Source organism: Silene latifolia, chromosome 9 (assembly GCF_048544455.1).
Source record: "Silene latifolia isolate original U9 population chromosome 9, ASM4854445v1, whole genome shotgun sequence".
Lineage (NCBI taxonomy): Eukaryota > Viridiplantae > Streptophyta > Magnoliopsida > Caryophyllales > Caryophyllaceae > Silene > Silene latifolia.
Genome location: NC_133534.1, coordinates 84,814,559 through 84,835,903, shown reverse-complemented (window position 1 = coordinate 84,835,903; position 21,345 = coordinate 84,814,559). Strand labels below are relative to the sequence as shown.

General features: G+C 41.2%; 2 non-coding genes across 2 annotated transcripts; both read right to left on the bottom strand.

Moving 5' to 3' along the window:
• Window positions 1-7,425: 7,425 nt before the first annotated feature.
• On the bottom strand, window positions 7,426-7,532 carry LOC141604432 (small nucleolar RNA R71). Its single transcript, XR_012526132.1, has one exon. It is a non-coding gene; the product is annotated as a small nucleolar RNA R71 (small nucleolar RNA).
• A 9,275-nt stretch (window positions 7,533-16,807) lies between these two features.
• Window positions 16,808-16,914, bottom strand: LOC141604431 (small nucleolar RNA R71). The gene has a single exon (XR_012526131.1). It is a non-coding gene; the product is annotated as a small nucleolar RNA R71 (small nucleolar RNA).
• Between the last annotated feature and the right edge of the window lie 4,431 nt (window positions 16,915-21,345).

Below are 21,345 nucleotides of genomic sequence, written 5' to 3'. Positions count from 1 at the left end.
ATTTGTGACGGCTTTTTTAGTACACTTTCCTAGGGCATAATCGCCGTTATAACGAAATGCTGTCGAAATTCCGACTCGAACCCATGACTAGGCTTCAATGTAGGCTTGACTTGACCCAAATTACCACATGAGTGGTCGAGTTTATGGGAAAATGGCCAAAGATGGCGAGAAAAGAGCGATTTCGGAGTTTTGAAAACTCGACAATCCCCTAATTAAGCCTTGTCGTCATTTGACGCGGCCCAAATTCACTTTAATTTGCAGGTGATGAGGCTTCTACGTCAAGGAGAGCTCCCATGGACGTGGATACTGCAATTGACCCTTCTCGTTCGCTTGAGGAGGTGTTAGAGCAGGCTTTTACCACCGCGGTGACGGCTGCTGAGGACGAGGTCCTTGAGGAGGTGGTTCTTGAGGAGGAGGAGGCCCCGAGACAGGCCAACGTTAGACGGGGTGGTCGCCAGCTGAGGGGAGCACCTGCGTGGGCTGAGACTTGGGACAGCAGGCACCTACTTTGGGCTGCAGAGGGTCACCTGTCCTACAGGACGGTGAAGAGCTTGGTAAATCGAACTCATCACTCTTCACTCATCTTCTTTCATTTCTTCTTGTTATTCATTTTCTTCTTCATTCAAGCTAAATATAGCTTTTGTTTCGAATCCAAATAGGAGGCCGAGAACATCAGATCGTTCTCGGGCTACACGACGGCGATGGGGTGCTCCGAGAGGCTGTCGGCTGAGGAGTGAGCCATCATCGAGCGGGGAGCGTTCGGTGCTTTGGTGTAAGCTTGGAGGGATATTACGAGGAGGAAGCTTCGGGCTAACCTCAACCTAGTCCAAGCTTTCTTGGATCGGTTTTGGGACACGACCTCCACATTTCACATGCCTTTTGGTGAGGTTGGGGTCACGTTGGACGATTACGGCATGATTTCTGGTTTGCCGTGTGGGACTGAGGTGGTGGAGTGGCCGGAGACAACCATGAGGATAGACTCGGCTGAGGCTGGGAGATTGATCGGCTGGAACTTGATGTCGAAGGCTGCTGCGGTACCCGGGTTGGTGCCTAGTTCCTACATCCGGGACTATTTTGCGGGGAAGACCTTGACGTCGGTGGTGATCGAGGGGAGGGAGACGGCTCCCCCTCCCTGTACTGCAGAGCAAGAGTCCGCTTGTGGCTCTGGTGGTTCCTGTCTTCGATCTACTTTGGAGACAAGAGAGAGGCTATCAACAAAGCTCCTTCCTTTTCTTTCTGACCTGAGCGACCTAGGCCGTTGGGACTGGGTCACTGCAGGTTTTGCGGTCCTCATTCGCTTTATGAGGGCCATGGTTCGTCCGGAGTTGATGGAGAAGGGGACTTCTCCTGCCGCTATTGGCCCCGGACTGTTGTTGGAGGTATGAACCTTCATTTCATTTCATGAAAGATCATTTCCTTTTCTTATCGAATCACGAAAGAAATTTATTGATTATCTTGTTTTACAGGCGTGGGTGTACTCCTACTTTTTGAGCCTCGCGTCCAAGAGGACGGAGCCGGTGGAGAGGGCCTATCCCGTTTTGAGGGATTGGGTGATGTGCCGTACGAGGAGTCGGCGTTCCTTTCACTACGTCTGTCGATGGGAGGTGAACGCTCTTCAGTTGGACGGTGTGAGTATTTTACCTTGCATTGTTTGTCTTTCTTCTTTACTTTTAGAACTGATCATAAGAATGACCCTTCGTTTGATTTTCCTAGTGGGTGCCCAGGCCTTGGGTGGACTACGCTGATGCTCCTCCCTTTGTGGCTGAGGTCCTTCGACCTAGGAGCTCGAGACGGTTGCTGCTTAGGGCGCCGATGGGTGATGTGTGGTACTTGGGCGAGCGTTTGGCTCGTCAATGCTCTCAGGATGTCTTGAGGGTTCCCATCAATCCTCCTCGGACGATGTTCAGGGAGCCTTCTGAGGCTGAGAGGGAGGCTGACCTGGCAGGCGTTGGTGGTGACGCCCTCCTTCTTTCTGGTGAGTGTGTGTTACTCTTACTTTTGATCATTTTGAGAACACGATGAATGATCATCGGTTAAAGGAAATCATTTGACTTTGCAGGAGGTCGAGGCGGCGGGCATCGAGCCCCCAGAGTACCACGAGACCCTTGAGTACACTGACGCGACGGGGATGACGATGATCTCTGAGCTTCGTGACTTTGATGCGGTGGTGAGAGATGCTGGTCTAAACGAGTGGCAGCATCTGATTCGGAGGTTGAGTCTCCTAACTTGTATAATTTTGTGTAAGAACACATTTGCTTGAGTTTGTCCAATCGTTTAAGAATCTCTTCTTTTGAAATGCAGGTCACATGGCCTAAATTAGCGCAAAACAAAAAATGCAAAAAAATTGCCGGAAATGACCGGACGGTAAGGAGGGCTACCCCCTAAAAAAGGAAAAAATAGAAACATATAAGTTTGAAATGTAATGTGAAACGGGAGTGAAATGATTCCCCAAAAAAGAAAATTAAAAAGAAATGTATAAGTTTGAAAATGAATAAATTAAATTGGTGAAATGATTCCCCAAAAGAAAATTAAAAAATGGAAATGGATAAGCGTGCTAAGATGACGAAAATGTCGATATCGCCTCGAAATGCGTGCCCGTGGAATTAGGAAACACGAAACATGGCAATTTGACGGATTTACCAAAATAATAACCCGTATGAATAGGAAATTATTATTTGAGGAATTATGAAAGATCCAACGCGGAAAAACACAGAAATAAGGCTGAGGAAGAGGCGCAGCAGGTGCTGCGCCTGTTCCCCAGTGTATCCGTCCTGACATATTTTAGGAAACAGCTTTTAGTATAAATAGAGACGTCGAGGGAGGTTTTATTCACATAATTCTTCTGCATTTCCTTCGTCTTATTACATAAAGCTCTCAAAATAAGCATACATCATGAATACTCTCGAAATTCGTCTAAAAGAATGGACAAATGAGTTCTCTAATGTGGAGAAACATGACATGGGTGCTTATAATTTTGGATCACTTTTGAGCTTGAAATTGATCAAGGTGGTCAAACCGTTCCTAGATTCTTGTCTTGATTATTGGGACCCGAATTATCACTTATTTGCCTTCCCTGGAGGCGATATTTGCCCATTTCCCGAAGAAATTGCTGCGATTGGTGCTTGGGACCCGGAACATTTGCCTGCTATTCCCTCTACTTCTCAAGGATATAAAAACAAGTTTAGGGATTTGCTTGGGTTGACAAGAGCTGAGGTGGACCGTCTTGTGACCTTAAAGGGAGTGCGAATGTTGGACTTCATTGATCGATTCATCAATAAGGCAGATCCCACTATCTCTTATGTTGCCAAGCGAAGGGCATTCGGATTTTGCCTACTACATGTGTATGTCCTTCAGGGGCACGTTGATGAGGATTTGAGAGGTGATCCTCGTTATTTGAGCCTGATTGAGCAATTGGAGCTGCGCAGGAGCCCAGCTTGCCTGTGTCTAGGAGAGATCCTGTTGGGGTTAGATAACAGGAAAGCCAACCGTGACCTTCCTTATCTGGGAAGTCCCATTATTTTGCAGGTAAAAGAACTCTTTTTCTCTCTTTTTTTCTTTTTTTTTCTCTTTTTTCGTTTTTTTTTTTTTTTCTCTCTTTTTTTTTCTAATACCTGCTTTTGGTAGGTCTGGCTTATGGAGCGTCTTCGATTGATCGAGCCCCCAGTTAATGTTCCTGCTTATCATGCTCGCTCAATTGCAATGAGGACTAGGCTCTACATGGTGGACTTCACTCGAGTCTGCAACTATTGGGAAAACAAATTGAAGAGTGACGATGGTCCCTTGATTAGATGGATCGTACCATGGTGGCATCTTAAATCTGTCACTGGAGTATCATCCTTGAATTCTACCCGGTCTGTGCGCATTCTTGGCTTGGAGTTTATGATATGCATCTTCCCGGAGAGGTTGATGAGGCAGCTTGGATTGAAGCAGATGATTCTGAAGCTTGACACTTTCCGCAGACTGCCGTGGCGCTTACTACTAAGAGTCGAAGAGAATGGGCCAGCAAATGGGCTCAAAGAAATATGTGGTTCTTGAACTCTTTGGTTAGTGCTCTATGGGTGTCGGATTCCTATCTGCGGTGGAGGAAAGCTACTACTCCGGAGGAGCGCGAGAGATTGAGAAAACGCGAGCCTGTTGACTACAAGGTTCGTGATGTAGAAAAGGAGAAAGAGAAGCATCTGACTGAGGGAGAGGAAGAAGCCGGGTTTCGAGTTGTTCATCCTTCGAAGAAACCGAAGACTTCACCTGCCGTCGAGATGGTGGTTGACAAGAATGGCAAGGCTAGACCACGAGAGAGACCGTTGGTGATTAGGTCTGAAGTGGCGCAAGAACGTCCGGCTCGAGGTCAGGACAAGAAATACTCCCTCCAATTTCCTATTATCTTCCCTCTTTCCTTTTTTACACAAGTTTGATTATCTTCCCTCTTTCCTTTTTTGATAAGTTTTATTCATTATTTTATTATTTTCTCTCTCATAAAAATCAACAACTCCCACTACTTTATCCATTCTTTTAATCATTATTCATTCTTTATTATTTTCTCTCTCCTATAATCTTTACAATTTACAATATTTACCAATACTTTATTCCTCTTTCTTCCCCTTTCTTATTTTTTGTGCCCAAAAAAAGGGGAAGATATTAGAAAATTGGAGGGAGTATGATAAAAATGACAAAGGCAAAGGGAAAATGGAAGAATAGCCAAAGTCTTTATTATTATTTATTATTATTATTATTGTAATAAAAAGGTGGGGTTTTTAGAATCCTAGCCTATTTTATTTTTTATATTATGTGGCATATTATTATTTAAAGAAATGAAATAAAAGAGGTTGATTGGTTATGAAACCGTTATGATTTTCTATCATTATTCTTGTCGAATTCCAAATGCATTTGCAAATGTCCTTCTATTTACATTTAAAATGAATGGGTTGTATCCTGTGAAGGATTGCCTACGTATTTGATGTGACCATAATTAGCGCATATTTAGCCCCCGAATTAGCCTTGTTCCCATGCTTTTTAGTGCATATTTGGGTCATTTATTGTCTTTAGTTCTTTGTTTTGCATATTCTTTGAGATTTTGATCCCTTGGTAGGAAAGGAGTGCAAATCTTGCATTTTCATGGCAAAACGAGACTAAATTGATTGAATTCAATGACCAGGCATCAAGGAGAGACAAGATTAGAAGGCCTTTGTACATATTATAGTAGATGAGCAATGTTGAAGAAAGGATCCTTGCATCCCCAAGGAAATCCCCAAGGATTTTATGAAGAAAAGGGAAGAAAAGAAGAAGAAACGATGCTGAGCTACAATCCGAGCGGATTGCCATGAATCCGCCCGTCCTCCACAGCACAATCCGTGCGTCTTCCTTCAAAGACGCCCGGGTAAGCAGCCACCAGAATCCGCCAGGATTCCCTCGAAGACGCCCGTCTTCCCCTGCTACAATCCGCCCGTCCCGACACCAATACGCCCGGATTCCAACCCAGCACGAATTCGTCTCTTCATGCATCAAAGAAAGAAGCCCTTCCTTCGAAAAATACCGGCTTCTCCCTGCTCAATCTAAAAAGTGTAATTACTAGTTTAGCCCTTAGTTAACCCTAATTCATCCACCTAATTTCCACTATAAATACCCCATTAGTCTAATTAGAAGAGGATGTTCTTCTTATCAATTATTAGAGTAGTTAATATCAATCAAATCTCTCTTTAATATTGTAATCAACAATTAATCAAGTTTTAATACAAGTTTTATTTCCTTAATCTCTCTTTTGTTCATCCTTTATTTTTGGTAATTGAAGATTATTTGGGTTATTATTGGGAGATTGACAACCTCTCAATCAAGCATCAAGTACTTCTTTTATTCTTTGCTTTATTATTGAAATAATTAGTAGGTATAATACTCTTAATCCCTTTTTAATTATTGTTAATTACTTTCATTTATTCATCATGTTTCCTTTTGTTGGTATGATTGACAACCTTGCTAGCATGATTAACATGATAATGAGTGAGTAGTGACCTAGCTAGGGTTAATGGGTAATTAGGGGAAACCAACATGGGGAATGATTCATGCTTAAACTAATATGCTTTCATGGTTTATTTGCTTGCTTGTTTTGATCTCAACTCATGCACATGTTATGTTTGATGAAATGTGAGCCTATGAATCCTTGCATTTTTTACCCATCACTTATCTTTTCAATCAGATTTGTAAGACATAAACCAACTCGAATCTCATTAGACCATGCATGTTGTTGAGTAGGGAAGATTAAGTCGACTTGTAGGTGTTGTACAATCTAATCGATTCGGCTCCGGGACCCAAACTTTCCTAGGATTGTAAGATATAACCCAACTCAATCCATCACAACAATAATTGCTTGCTTATAATTTGAGAACATGTTTGTATGATCAATTCCCATAATTCCCCTATGATCCCATGACACCCTAGTGCTTTTTATCAATTGTTTACAACCCTTTTAATTCATCTTGCTTATTTATTTTCATTGCTATTTAGTTAGTGACCTTCTACATCAACCCAAATTGTGACACCCCTAGGACACCACTAGTTTCAATAGAAATCTCATCTCAATTCCCATCCCTTGGGATCCGACCTTTACTTGCCTCTTTACTAATTGTAGAGTTGTTTGTTAAGCAATAAATTGTGTTTTTATTCGGACGTGACCCAACGACAACATCTATTCAATTGTGAACACGAAACGGACCGATCAAAAATGGCGCCGTTGCCGGGGACGGTGTTAACTTGATTTAGATTTTCTTATATTGTTATTAGTTGTGTCTTTCTTTGCCTTGGGAAAGTAAAACTCCTCAAGGTTTGTTCTAATTGTTTTCGAGTTGTTTGATATTTTGCATGTCTAGAAGGTCACAAGGTGATTTGTTACCTTTTGATCGTGAAATTGAAAGAACCTTGACAAACAATAGGAGATTTGCTAGGAGGAATTTGAGAGGTATTAGTGAGGTTGTGGATATTCAACCAACTATTGAGTTCATCAACCCTTTTGCAAGAGAAGGTGAGGAGAACCCAACACAAAATACCTCACAAAATCAACCTACAATGCCTAAATTTTCATCACATTCCGTACCCACCGAGGAGAACCTACCAAATGGTACTCCCACACCACAACATTTGACCGGAAATTTTATTGCCAAATCCGCCTTTATCCAATTAGTCGAAAGGAGCCAATTTGGGGGGATGCCTAGTGAAGACCCTCATTCTCATATGGAAACCTTTTGTGACTATTGTGATGCGATTTCTCAATTCAGTGTGACTCAAGACCAAATTCGATGGGTCTTATTTCCTTTTTCTCTAATCGGCACCGCGAAACAATGGTTGAAGGGCCTTGATAAGGCCACTCTCGGAATAGATTCTTGGAAGAAGTTGGCTCTAGCTTTCTACAAAAAGTTCTACCCACCGGAAAAGACTAACATGCTAAGAGCTCAAATTACGGGTTTTAAGCAAAGGGATGAAGAATCTTTGTATGAAGCTTGGGAGCGGTTCAAGGGAATTTGTCGCTCATGTCCTCACCATGGACTTAGCGAGTGGTTCTTGGTACAACAATTTTGGAACGGTCTATATGAAGATTCAAGGAACATTCTCAACATGGGATCAAATGGAATGTTCACGGAAGTTGATGACAATCAAACATGGAACAAGACTGAGGAAATGGCGGTCCATAACTCACAATATAGTAGACCTCGCAAGGCTACTAGAAGAGGAAGGCATGAAGTGGACTCCGTTACTCAATTAGGTTCTCAACTTAGTGCTCACATTGACACAATCAATTTGAAGTTTGAACAAGCTATGGCTAGACTTGAAGAAGCCTCAAAATCACCAAAGCATCATGTTAATGCCATGACGGCATCCTCATCAATCCCAAGTGGGATATGTGAGAATTGTGGCACTTTGGGACATGACCAAAGTGAATGTATGGGAACAAATGAACAAGTGAATGTTTTCCAAGCATACAAGAGTGGTACCCCTTATTGCAATTATTACAATAAAAACACCAAATTCCATCCAATCTCTCATACAAAAGCCAAAATGTTCAAAACCCTCAAACAACATATACCCCACCTCCCATGAGAAACCAAAATCAAAGACCCTTTTACAACCAAAACCAAGGTTACCATAACCAAAATCCATACAATCACCAAAATGACAAAGGTTTTGATGTTCAAAAAGCGGTCCTCCAAATGCAAAAGAATCAACAAGAATTGTTCACTCAAATTCAAAAAGATAGTCAAGCAAAAGAAACCACCATCAACAACATTCTAGCTCACACCAAGATGTTGGAAACCCAATTGACTCAACTAGCATCTTCAAGCTCACAAAGACAAAAGGGACAATTACCACCTCAAAGTAATCCCCCAAGACATGAAACGGATAGTGCCATTCACTTGAGAAGTGGTACAAGGTATGAAGCACCGAAGAAGCAAGTTGAGGATGAAGTTGTGGAAGAAAGTGATAAGGAAGAAATTGTGCAAAACTCCAAAGATGGAGAATCATCAAAAGAAGAAATTTCAAAGAAAAATGAAGACAAGGTCAAGGAGAAGGAGCCCATTGTGATTAGACTTCCTTTTCCAAGTCGTCAAGCCAAGCCCAAATTTGATGACCAACTTGGAAAGTTTATGGAAATTGTGAAGAATTTGGAAGTCTCAATTCCTTTCACGGAATTAATCAATCACGTGCCGGCATATGCGAAATACATGAAAGACATCCTCACAAAGAAGAAGTCGATCCGGAAACTTGAGACTATCGCCTTCACTAAGGTGAGTAGTGCAATACTTCAAGGGAGTTCACCTGCAAAACTAAAGGATCCGGAAAGCTTCTCAATACTGTGTACCATTGGCAACACCACGATCAACAAAGCCTTATGTGATCTAGGGGCTAGTGTGAGTGTTATGCCGTACTCGGTGAGTAAAAGGTTGGGGATGGGAGAACTTAAATGCACCAATATCACACTCCAAATGGCCGATAGATCGACGAAGACACCATTAGGGATATGGGAAGATGTCCCCGTACGAATTGGGAAGTTTTTCATCCCGGTGGACTTTGTCATTGTTGATATGGAGGAAGATTCCAACATTCCAATCATTCTAGGAAGACCCTTCTTACACACCGCGGGTGCGGTGATTGATGTGAAACATGATGAGCTCACTCTAGAAGTGGGAGATGAGAGTATCACTTTTAATCTTGACAAGACTATGAGAGCTCCCCGTTTACATGAACCGTGTTTTATGATCGATCATTATAGTCGGAAGGATGAAAGGAAGAAGTCGGAACTCCAATGGAAGAAGAAAATTGAAGATGCTCCATTCAAAGAGCAAGTGAATTGTGACAAAGAGAGCTTGCAAAGCTCATCAAAGACAAGCAATGAAGAAGATGGCCTTATTGGCCAAGAAAAGGAAATGGGAAAGTTGTCTCCATCAAATCAAGAGATTTTCAATCATCAACTTAATGAAGTATGTGGTCTTTGGGACGACGAATTTGAAAGGATTTTTAATCCCTACATTATGCCATCGATCAAGACCGACAACAAGGGCCAAGGTCTATTGAAGACCTCTATCATGATAATGAACAAGCTTTTGATTACTTTTTCAAGGTGTTGAGCAACATCAACAACACCTTGAACATGCCCCCTTGACATCTCATCAAGAATGAGAGTTTGGTGGAGTCGTCCCTAAACCACCATTTGTAAATATTTCTAACTCCCTAACTTGCATTTCAATTCTTATATTGCATTTTAGTTATTTTCGGATTTTTATACTTTGATCAAGATAATTATCATGTTTGAGAGAAGTGAGGGAGGGACTAATAATTTCAATTAATGTGTAGTGCTTTAGCTTAGTGTGGGGATGGCAATTGCCTAGGCTATCCATGCCTTAGTAGTGCCCCCAAAATGAAGAACACGTGATATGAAGAAGAATGGAAAAATGGCAAGGGATTGGCAAAGTACACGGATGGAACTGAATCCGGGTACAAAGGGGTCGAATCCGAGCGGATTCAGGAGAATCCGCCCGTCTTCAGGAAATCCGGGCATATTGGGTAGAAGACGCACGTCCCTCTGAGCTAAACTTTTGAAATATTTTTGACTGTAAGCGAATCCGGGCATCCTGCATTCGAATCCGCCCGTCTTTAGAAATCCGCCCGTCCTGAAAAGAAGACGCCCGTCTTCTTGCCTGAGGAAAACAAGAAAAATCCCTGTGAAGGAATACGCCCGTCTTCTGTAGAAGACGCCCGTCCCGTGTTTGCAAATCCGAGCGTCTTCACTGAAAGACGCCCGTTTTTAGGCGAGTTTTTCCCAACCCAGAACAGGCCAAATCCGGGCGTCCCGAGCAGAATCCGCCCGTCTTCCCCCTGCAGTTCAAATTTTTCAGGTTTTATAAACCCCCTCCCACATTCATTTATTTATTCCTTCATTCATAACACTACTCATAACCCTCAAAACCCTCATCCTCTCCATCACAAAAAAACGATTCCTCAACAACATTCACCAAAATCAAATCAAAACATCCTTTTTACAACAAATCAATCACTCCTCTTTCAACAAAAATCAAAACCAAGCACAAAATCTTCAACCTTTGAGTCGATTTTTGAATTCATAAAGGCAAAGCCTTTCATCTTTAAACGATTTGGGTGCACTAGAAATTGAAGATTTTTCACTCTTTTCTTGGTTTATTCATCAATGGCAAGGACTAAGGGAGCAACAAAGGCAACAAAGGCAAAGGCACCAAAGGCAAAGGCACTCTCAACAAGACAAAAGACTCTTCAAGCAAAGAAAGCATTAGCTATGGTGGTAGCAAACCCAAACTTGGAAGTGCAACAATAACAACCTCCCATGGAAGCAACAACATCCTCTACTCCGGAAATTGCTCAACTTTCGAACTATCCGGAGGTAATTTTCATTTCCAAATCCCATAGGGACACTTTTGCCAAGTTTGCTAGGAAATCATTTCTTTCCACCAAGTTTATTTGTGAAGATACCTTAGAAAAGTTGGGTGTCCTTGAGCAAACTAGAGCCTTTTTTAAAGCCATGGGGTTGGAGAAATTGTTTGAATCAAAAGAATTGACATACCCCTCCCTTACCTTAGAATTTTTGAGTTCTTTGAAAGTTAACAAGGTCGAGACCATGGAGACCATCGAGTTTCGTCTAGCTAATGTTAGTAGGCGCATCTCCTTTGAGGAAATCGGTAAAGCTTTGGGTCTTAGTGATTCACCGAGTTATTTTAAGAATGTTGGCAAGTATGACCCCGACCCTCTTTGGGAGGCGATTTCCGGAAGGAAATTTGAAGACTTTCATGCTAGTCGTGCTCTATTAGTCCACCATCCGGGCATTAGAGTGTGGCACAAGGTCATAGGTAACACCATCATTGCGAGAAAAGACACCAACCATTTCACCAAACTCGATTTTGTTCTTCTTGAGTCGGCTTTGAACGTTGGAAGGGAATTCACCAAGCCTTTTAACTCTCTAAGGCTCTTGGTGGATAGATGGTTAAATATTGATTGTAGGAAGAAAGGCACCATCGTTATTGTGAATGGAGGCCTAGTCACTATCCTAACTAAATACTTTGATCCAAACTTCAACAAAGATAACAAGTATGAGGCGAAAGAGGGTGGTCATCTCATTGATATTAATACTATGATATACAAATACAAGTGGGTTACCCATAACCCTCTTGACACCAAGTATGGATGGCTCACTAGTGAGGCTAGATCTTTCACTTTGCCTTCAAAGATTTGTCGATTGAGTGTCCACCGGACCAACTATCTAATTCCCCTATCAAAAGAGGCCGAGTATATTATCCAACAACAAATGGGTGAAATTGAAATGCCCTCCTCTTCCATTGTCACACCACCCTACCCTTTCGAGTACCAAGAGTTCAAGCCGAAAGGTGTTGAAGCAAGAAATGATTATTTGACTCTTCTCATGCAAGAGATGCACAAGCAAGCTTTCGAGGATCGGAAAAATGCTTACTTAGCCCAATATCCACCCCTCTTAAATTTAGCTAGGCAAGGACTACTTGACCCATCATGTCCTTTGCCTAGTTGGGCGGATAGGGAAGTCCTATTTCCGAGTGCATCTAGGGTTGTTTCGGGTGATAATGAGGTTGTTGGTAATGAAGAGGTTGATGATAACATTGATGAAGAAGCTAGTAAAGAAGGAGAAGAGGATGATGAGCAAGGTGAAAAAGAAAGTGAAGGAGAAAGTGGTGACAAGACCGCTTCTAGTGAGGAAGGTGATGATAATGATGATATGATGGAAGATTAGCAAGCTTTAGAGGCTCCTACCCTCTTGAGGTTTGTCTATTTCTCTCTTTGTTCTATTTATTAATCTTGATCATTATTGGAGTAGTCCTAGCACCATAGAGGACTCACACCTCGGCTCCATTGAGGTGTTCTCATTTTATTGTTCCCACCTTTCAAAATCCAAAATGTCAAAATTAGTTTCATGCATTGCATAGTGTGTGCATGAACTACACCCATCCTTAGGACATTAGCAATAATGTCTAGATCGGTTTGGGGAAGTTAATGCATACACAACGGGAGGTAATCTAAATTATCCTCTCCGTCATAAACAAAAACCATGCATCATGTAGTATAGATTAGTGTAGCTTGCATTTAGTGTTGAAATCATGCATCATGTTTGCATAATTTCCCATCATTTTGGCCATTGAGGACAATGCCCATATTAGTGTGGGGATGGGGAATTCTAACTTAACCTTTATTCAAAAATCCAAAAAAAATTTGAAAAATTTCGAAAAACCATAAAAATGTGAAAATTGAAAAACCCAAAAACATATTTATTTCTTTTATAGTGTAGTCATGTATATATTGTTGTATATATTGTGTTTGTTCTATCCTTGTTCACATTGAATGACTACGCCACATCCGAGACATGAGGATCATGAAGACCGCATGGTATGATCTTTCCAATCTCCTTTTTCCTCTTTATGTTAATGACTATGTCGCTTTATTTTGATTGATGTGGTATAACAATGTGAACTTAGGACTTGCATTTAGTTTATATGTCATATTAGTTGATAGAATCACTTGCATTAGGATGTATATAATAGTTGCATCATGGCATGTAGTTGCATTTAGATAAAATATTTTATAAAGTGCCTAATTGAGAACTTTGACAAGAGCAACTAATCCATTACAAATACTTTTTCAACTTAAGACTTTGCCTACTAGAATGGTTGTAAAACACCCTAGATTGTGTCATACTAGTGTCTTTTGACCCATGACCCAAAGCCTAGTCAAGCGTTTGCATGTGAGTCACCTATCCAACCCCGTGATGCGATGTGGACTTGGTTAACATGTCTAGGTGACCTTGATTGACCTTGTGGTAAGGCAACCCAAAAATACTTTTCTATCAATAAGCTTGAAGTGCTCATTTCGAAAATTTTGTTATGTGGAAGTAATTTATTGTTAAGGAAACCTCAAATGTTATGAAATGTTGAAATGTTGAGAAATTTAGTTGTTTTGATGGAGGCGTACCACTTCGATGTGCTTTGGAGAGGGATCCATTGAATTGGGCCCCCACACGGTTGTGAATTCAACCGCCCAGAGACAGAGTGACCATCACCCCGAAAAGCTATTGTCTAGAGGTTAACCGGTTGCCTAATAAGCGATTGGCGAAAACAAAGGACACTAGCCCGGAAGGGACAAACCCCATCTTAAATTTTTGAAATGTGAAAGTTAAATGAGGACAATTTTGAATACTAGTCATATCCACCCTTATTTATAAAGATTTGAGCATTTCATTCCCAAAAAGCCTTTTGTCAAGCCACTTTGTCGAGCTTGGGACGATCCATGACCTTTACTTTTGTAGAGAATTCGAGACTTGTCATGTCATATGCTACTAACATCATAGGGATCATCATTCCACCACCATCCGATCGCTCTTGACGAAAGAATTTGGAAATTGAGGACGAAAGTAGTCTAGTTTAACACCATTTGGAGGTGATTTAGTGCCATCCTCTTAGCCTTAGTAATTTTTTGAACTAGTATTTGTGAAGGATTATATGCTCTTAAATTTGTTCTCTCTTAGTGCCTCCGCCACTTGATGAGGAAGTGGCTATTCCGTTTGTAGATGCATCCATTATTTGATTTTGTGTGCTTAATGTTTGGATGTGTCGCCATTTTGGCAAGACCCACCTTGCCTTGCAAGAAGGCATCCTACCTCATGGTTGTCTTGTTGTGAGTTGAAGGGGCGGAGTGAGACCCGCTAATTGTCTCATATCGGCTATGTTATTAGGTTAGTTTAAATAATGGTCCTAGTCTTTGTCACCTCTTTACTCGGGACGAGCAAAGGTTCGGTTTGGGGATATTTGATGTGACCATAATTAGCGCATATTTAGCTTCCGAATTAGCCTTGTTCCCATGCTTTTTAGTGTATATTTGGGTCATTTATTGTCTTTATTTCTTTGTTTTGCATATTCTTTGAGATTTTGATCCCTTGGTAGGAAAGGAGTGCAAATCTTGCATTTTCATGGCAAAACGAGACTAAATTGATTGAATTCAATGACCAAGCATCAAGGAGAGACAAGATTAGAAGGCCTTTGTACATATTATAGTAGATGAGCAATGTTGAAGAAAGGATCCTTGCATCCCCAAGGAAATCCCCAAGGATTTTATGAAGAAAAGGGAAGAAAAGAAGAAGAAACGATGCTGAGCTACAATCCGAGCGGATTGCCATGAATCCGCCCGTCCTCCACAGCACAATCCGTGCGTCTTCCTTCAAAGACGCCCGGGTAAGCAGCCACCAGAATCTGCCCGGATTCCATCGAAGACGCCCGTCTTCCCCTGCTACAATCCGCCCGTCCCGACACCAATACGCCCGGATTCCAGCCCAGCACGAATTCGTCTCTTCATGCATCAAAGAAAGAAGCCCTTCCTTCGAAAAATACCGGCTTCTCCTTGCTCAATCTAAAAAGTGTAATTACTAGTTTAGCCCTTAGTTAACCCTAATTCATCCACCTAATTTCCACTATAAATACCCCATTAGTCTAATTAGAAGAGGTTGTTCTTCTTATCAATTATTAGAGTAGTTAATATCAATCAAATCTCTCTTTAATATTGTAATCAACAATTAATCAAGTTTTAATACAAGTTTTATTTCCTTAGTCTCTCTTTTGTTCATCCTTTATTTTAAGTACTTGAAGATTATTTGGGTTATTATTGGGAGATTGACAACCTCTCAATCAAGCATCAAGTACTTCTTTTATTCTTTGCTTTATTATTGGAATCATTAGTAGGTATAATTCTCTTAATCCCTTTTTAATTATTGTTAATTACTTTCATTTATTCATCATGTTTCCTTTTGTTGGTATGATTGACAACCTTGTTAGCATGATCAACATGATAATGAGTGAGTAGTGACCTAGCTAGGGTTAATGGGTAATTAGGGGAAACCAACATGGGGAATGATTCATGCTTAAATTAATATGCTTTCATGGTTTATTTGCTTGCTTGTTTTGATCTCAACTCATGCACATGTTATGTTTGATGAAATGTGAGCCTATGAATCCTTGCATGTTTTACCCATCACTTATCTTTTCAATGAGATTTGTAAGACATAAACCAACTCGAATCTCATTAGACCATGCATGTTGTTGAGTAGGGAAGATTAAGTCGACTTGTAGGTGTTGTACAATCTAATCGATTCGGCTCCGGGACCCAAACTTTCCTAGGATTGTAAGATATAACCCAACTCAATCCATCACAACAATAATTGCTTGCTTATAATTTGAGAACATGTTTGTATGATCAATTCCCATGATTCCCCTATGACCCCATGACACCCTAGTGCTTTTTATCAATTGTTTACAACCCTTTTAATTCATCTTGCTTATTTATTTTCATTGCTATTTAGTTAGTGACCTTCTACATCAACCCAAATTGTGACACCCCTAAGACACCACTAGTTTCAATAGAAATCTCATCTCAATTCCCGTCCCTTGGGATCCGACCTTTACTTGCCTCTTTACTAATTGTAGAGTTGTTTGTGAAGCTATAAATTGTGTTTTGATTCGAACGTGACCCAACGACAACATCTATTCAATTGTGAACACGAAACGGACCGATCAAAAATGGCGCCGTTGCCGAGGACGGTGTTAACTTGATTTAGATTTTCTTATATTGTTATTAGTTGTGTCTTTCTTTGCCTTGGGAAAGTAAAACTCCTCAAGGTTTGCTCTAATTGTTTTCGAGTTGTTTGATATTTTGCATGTCTAGAAGGTCACAAGGTGATTTGTTACCTTTTGATCGTGAAATTGAAAGAACCTTGACAAACAATAGGAGATTTTCTAGGAGGAATTTGAGAGGTATTAGTGAGGTTGTGGATATTTAACCAACTATTGAGTTCATCAACCCTTTTGCAAGAGAAGGTGAGGAGAACCCAACACAAAATACCCCACAAAATCAACCTACAATGCCTAAATTTTCATCACATTCCGTACCCACCGAGGAGAACCTACCAAATGGTACTCCCACACCACAACATTTGACCGGAAATTTTATTGCCAAATCCGCCTTTATCCAATTAGTCGAAAGGAGCCAATTTGGGGGGATGCCTAGTGAAGACCCTCATTCTCATATGGAAACCTTTTCTGACTATTGTGATGCGATTTCTCAATTCGGTGTGACACAAGACCAAATTCGATGGGTCTTATTTCCTTTTTCTATAATCGGCACCGCGAAACAATGGTTGAAGGGCCTTGATAAGGCCACTCTCGGAATATATTCTTGGAAGAAGTTGGCTCTAGCTTTCTACAAAAAGTTCTACCCACCGGAAAAGACTAACATGCTAAGAGCTCAAATTACGGGTTTTAAGCAAAGGGATGAAGAATCTTTGTATGAAGCTTGGGAGCGGTTCAAGGGAATTTGTCGCTCATGTCCTCACCATGGACTTAGCGAGTGGTTCTTGGTACAACAATTTTGGAACGGTCTATATGAAGATTCAAGGAACATTCTCAACATGGGATCAAATGGAATGTTCACCGAAGTTGATGACAATCAAACATGGAACAAGATTGAGGAAATGGCGGTCCATAACTCACAATATAGTAGACCTCGCAAGGCTACTAGAGGAGGAAGGCATGAAGTGGACTCCGTTACTCAATTAGGTGCTCAACTTAGTGCTCACATGACACAATCAATTTGAAGTTTAAACAAGCTATGGCTAGACTTGAAGAAGCCTCAAAATCACCAAAGCATCATGTTAATGCCGTGACGGCATCCTCATCAATCCCAAGTGGGATATGTGAGAATTGTGAAACTTTGGGACATGACCAAAGTGAATGTAGGGGAACAAATGAACAAGTGAATGCTTTCCAAGCATACAAGAGTGGTACCCCTTATTACAATTATTACAATGAAAACACCAAATTCCATGCAAATCTCTCATACAAAAGCCAAAATGTTCAAAACCCTCAAACAACATATCCCCCACCTCCCATGAGAAACCAAAATCAAAGACCCTTTTACAACCAAAACCAAGGTTACCATAACCAAAATCCATACAATCACCAAAATGACCAAGGTTTTGATGTTCGAAAAGCGGTCCTCCAAATGCAAAAGAATCAACAAGAATTTTTCACTCAAATGCAAAAAGATAGTCAAGCAAAGGAAACCACCATCAACAACATTCTAGCTCACACCAAGATGTTGGAAACCCAATTGACTCAACTAGCATCTTCAAGCTCACAAAGACAAAAGGGGCAATTACCACCTCAAAGTAATCCCCCAAGACATGAAACGGTTAGTGCCATTCACTTGAGAAGTGGTACAAGGTATGAAGCACCGAAGAAGCAAGTTGAGGATGAAGTTGTCGAAGCAAGTGATAAGGAAGAAATTGTGCAAAACTGCAAAGATGGAGAATCATCAAAAGAAGAAATTTCAAAGAAAAATGAAGACAAGGTCAAGGAGAAGGAGCCCATTGTGATTAGACTTCCTTTTCCAAGTCGTCAAGCCAAGCCCAAATTTGATGACCAACTTGGAAAGTTTATGGAAATTGTGAAGAATTTGGAAGTCTCAATTCCTTTCACGGAATTAATCAATCACGTGCCGGCCTATGCGAAATACATGAAAGACATCCTCACAAAGAAGAAGTCGATCCGGAAACTTGAGACTATCACCTTCACTAAGGTGAGTAGTGCAATACTTCAAGGGAGTTCACCTCCGAAACTAAAGGATCCGGGAAGCTTCTCAATACCGTGTACCATTGGCAACACCACGATCAACAAAGCCTTATGTGATCTAGGGGCTAGTGTGAGTGTTATGCCGTACTCGGTGAGTAAAAGGTTGGGGATGGGAGAACTTAAATACGCCAATATCACACTCCAAATGGCCGATAGATCGACGAAGACACCATTAGGGATATGGGAAGATGTCCCCGTACGAATTGGGAAGTTTTTCATCCCGGTGGACTTTGTCATTGTTGATATGGAGGAAGATTCCAACATTCCAATCATTCTAGGAAGACCCTTCTTACACACCGCGGGTGCGGTGATTGATGTGAAATATGGTGAGCTCACTCTAGAAGTGGGAGATGAGAGTATCACTTTTAATCTTGACAAGACTATGAGAGCTCCCCGTTTACATGAACCGTGTTTTATGATCGATCATTATAGTCGAAAGGATGAAAGGAAGAAGTCGGAACTCCAATGGAAGAAGAAAATTGAACATGCTCCATTCAAAGAGCAAGTGAATTGTGACAAAGAGAGCTTGCAAAGCTCATCAAAGACAAGCAATGAAGAAGATGACCTTATTGTCCAAGAAAAGGAAAAGGGAAAGTTGTCTCCATCAAATCAAGATATTTTCAATGATCAACTTAATGAAGTATGTGGTCATTGGGACGACGAATTTGAAGGGATTTTTAATCCCTACATTGGTAATGCCATCGATCAAGACCGACAACAAGGGCCAAGGTCTATTGAAGACCTCTATCATGATAATGAACAAGCTTTTGATTACTTTTTCAAGGTGTTGAGCAACATCAACAACACCTTGAACATGCCCCCTTGACATCTCATCAAGAATGAGAGTTTGGTGGAGTCCTCCCTAAACCACCATTTGTAAATATTTCTAACTCCCTAACTTGCATTTCAATTCTTATATTGCATTTTAGTTATTTTTGGATTTTTATACTTTGATCAAGATAATTATCATGTTTGAGAGAAGTGAGGGAGGGACTAATAATTTCAATTAGTGTGTAGTGCTTTAGCTTAGTGAGGGGATGGCAATTGCCTAGGCTATCCATGCCTTAGTAGTGCCCCCACAATGAAGAACACGAGATATGAAGAAGAATGGAAAAATGGCAAGGGATTGGCAAAGTACATGGATGGAACTGAATCCGGGTACAAAGGGGTCGAATCCGAGCGGATTCAGGAGAATCCGCCCGTCTTCAGGAAATCCGGGCATATTGGGTAGAAGACGCACGTCCCTCTGAGCTAAACTTTTGAAATATTTTTGACTGTAAACGAATCCGGGCGTCCTGCATTCGAATCCGCCCGTCTTCAGAAATCCGCCCGTCCTGAAAAGAAGACGCCCGTCTTCTTGGCTGAAAACAAGAAAAATCCCTGTGAAGGAATCCGCCCGTCTTCTGTAGAAGACGCCCGTCCCGTGTTTGCAAATCCGAGCGTCTTCACTGAAAGACGCCCGTCTTTAGGCGAGTTTTTCCCAACCCAGAACAGGCCAAATCCGGGTGTCCCGAGCAGAATCCGCCCGTCTTGCCCCTGCAGTTCAAATTTTTCAGGTTTTATAAACCCCCTCCCACATTCATTTCTTCATTCCTTCATTCATAACACTACTCATAACCCTAAAACCCTCATCCTCTCCATCACAAAAACAAGATTCCTCAACAACATTAACCAAAATCAAATCAAAACATCCTTTTTACAACAAATCAATCACTCCTCTTTCAACAAAAATCAAAACCAAGCACAAAATCTTCAACCTTTGAGTCGATTTTTGAATTCATAAAGGCAAAGCCTTTCATCTTTAAACGATTTGGGTGCACTAGAAATTGAAGATTTTTCACTCTTTTCTTGGTTTATTCATCAATGGTAAGGACTAAGGGAGCAACAAAGGCAACAAAGGCAAAGGCACCAAAGGCAAAGGCACTCTCATCAAGACAAAAGACTCTTCAAGCAAAGAAAGCATTAGCTATGGTGGTAGCAAACCCAAACTTGGAAGTGCAACAACAACAACCTCCCATGGAAGCAACAACATCCTCTACTCCGGAAATTGCTCAACTTTCGAACTATCCAGAGGTAATTTTCATTTCCAAATCCCATAGGGACACTTTTGCCAAGTTTGCTAGGAAATCATTTCTTTCCACCAAGTTTATTTGTGAAGATACCTTAGAAAAGTTGGGTGTCCTTGAGCAAACTAGAGCCTTTTTCAAAGCCATGGGGTTGGAGAAATTGTTTGAATCAAAAGAATTGACATACCCCTCCCTTACCTTAGAATTTTTGAGTTCTTTGAAAGTTAACAAGGTCGAGACCATGGAGACCATCGAGTTTCGTCTAGCTAATGTTAGTAGGCGCATCTCCTTTGAGGAAATGGGTAAAGCTTTGGGTCTTAGTGATTTACCGAGTTATTTTAAGAATGTTGGCAAGTATGACCCCGACCCTCTTTGGGAGGCGATTTCCGGAAGGAAATTTGAAGACTTTCATGCTAGTCGTGCTCTATTAGTCCACCATCCGGGCATTAGAGTGTGGCACAAGGTCATAGGTAACACCATCATTGCGAGAAAAGACACCAACCATTTCACCAAACTCGATTTTGTTCTTCTTGAGTCGGCTTTGAACGTTGGAAGGGAATTCACCAAGCCTTTTAACTCTCTAAGGCTCTTGGTGTATAGATGGTTAAATATTGAGTGTAGGAAGAAAGGCACCACCGTTATTGTTAATGGAGGCCTAGTCACTATCCTAGCTAAATACTTTGATCCAAACTTCAACAAAGATAACAAGTATGAGGCGAAAGAGGGTGGTCATCTCATTGATATTAATACTATGATATACAAATACAAGTGGGTTACCCATAACCCTCTTGACACCAAGTATAGATAGCTCACTAGTGAGGCTAGATCTTTCACTTTGCCTTCAAAGATTTGTCGATTGAGTGTCCACCGGACCAACTATCTAATTCCCCTATCAAAAGAGGCCGAGTATATTATCCAACAACAAAAGGGTGAAATTGAAATGCCCTCCTCTTCCATTGTCACACCACCCTACCCTTTCGAGTACCAAGAGTTCAAGCCGGAAGGTGTTGAAGCAAAAAATGATTATTTAAACTCTTCTCATGCAAGAGATGCACAAGCAAGCTTTCGAGGATCGA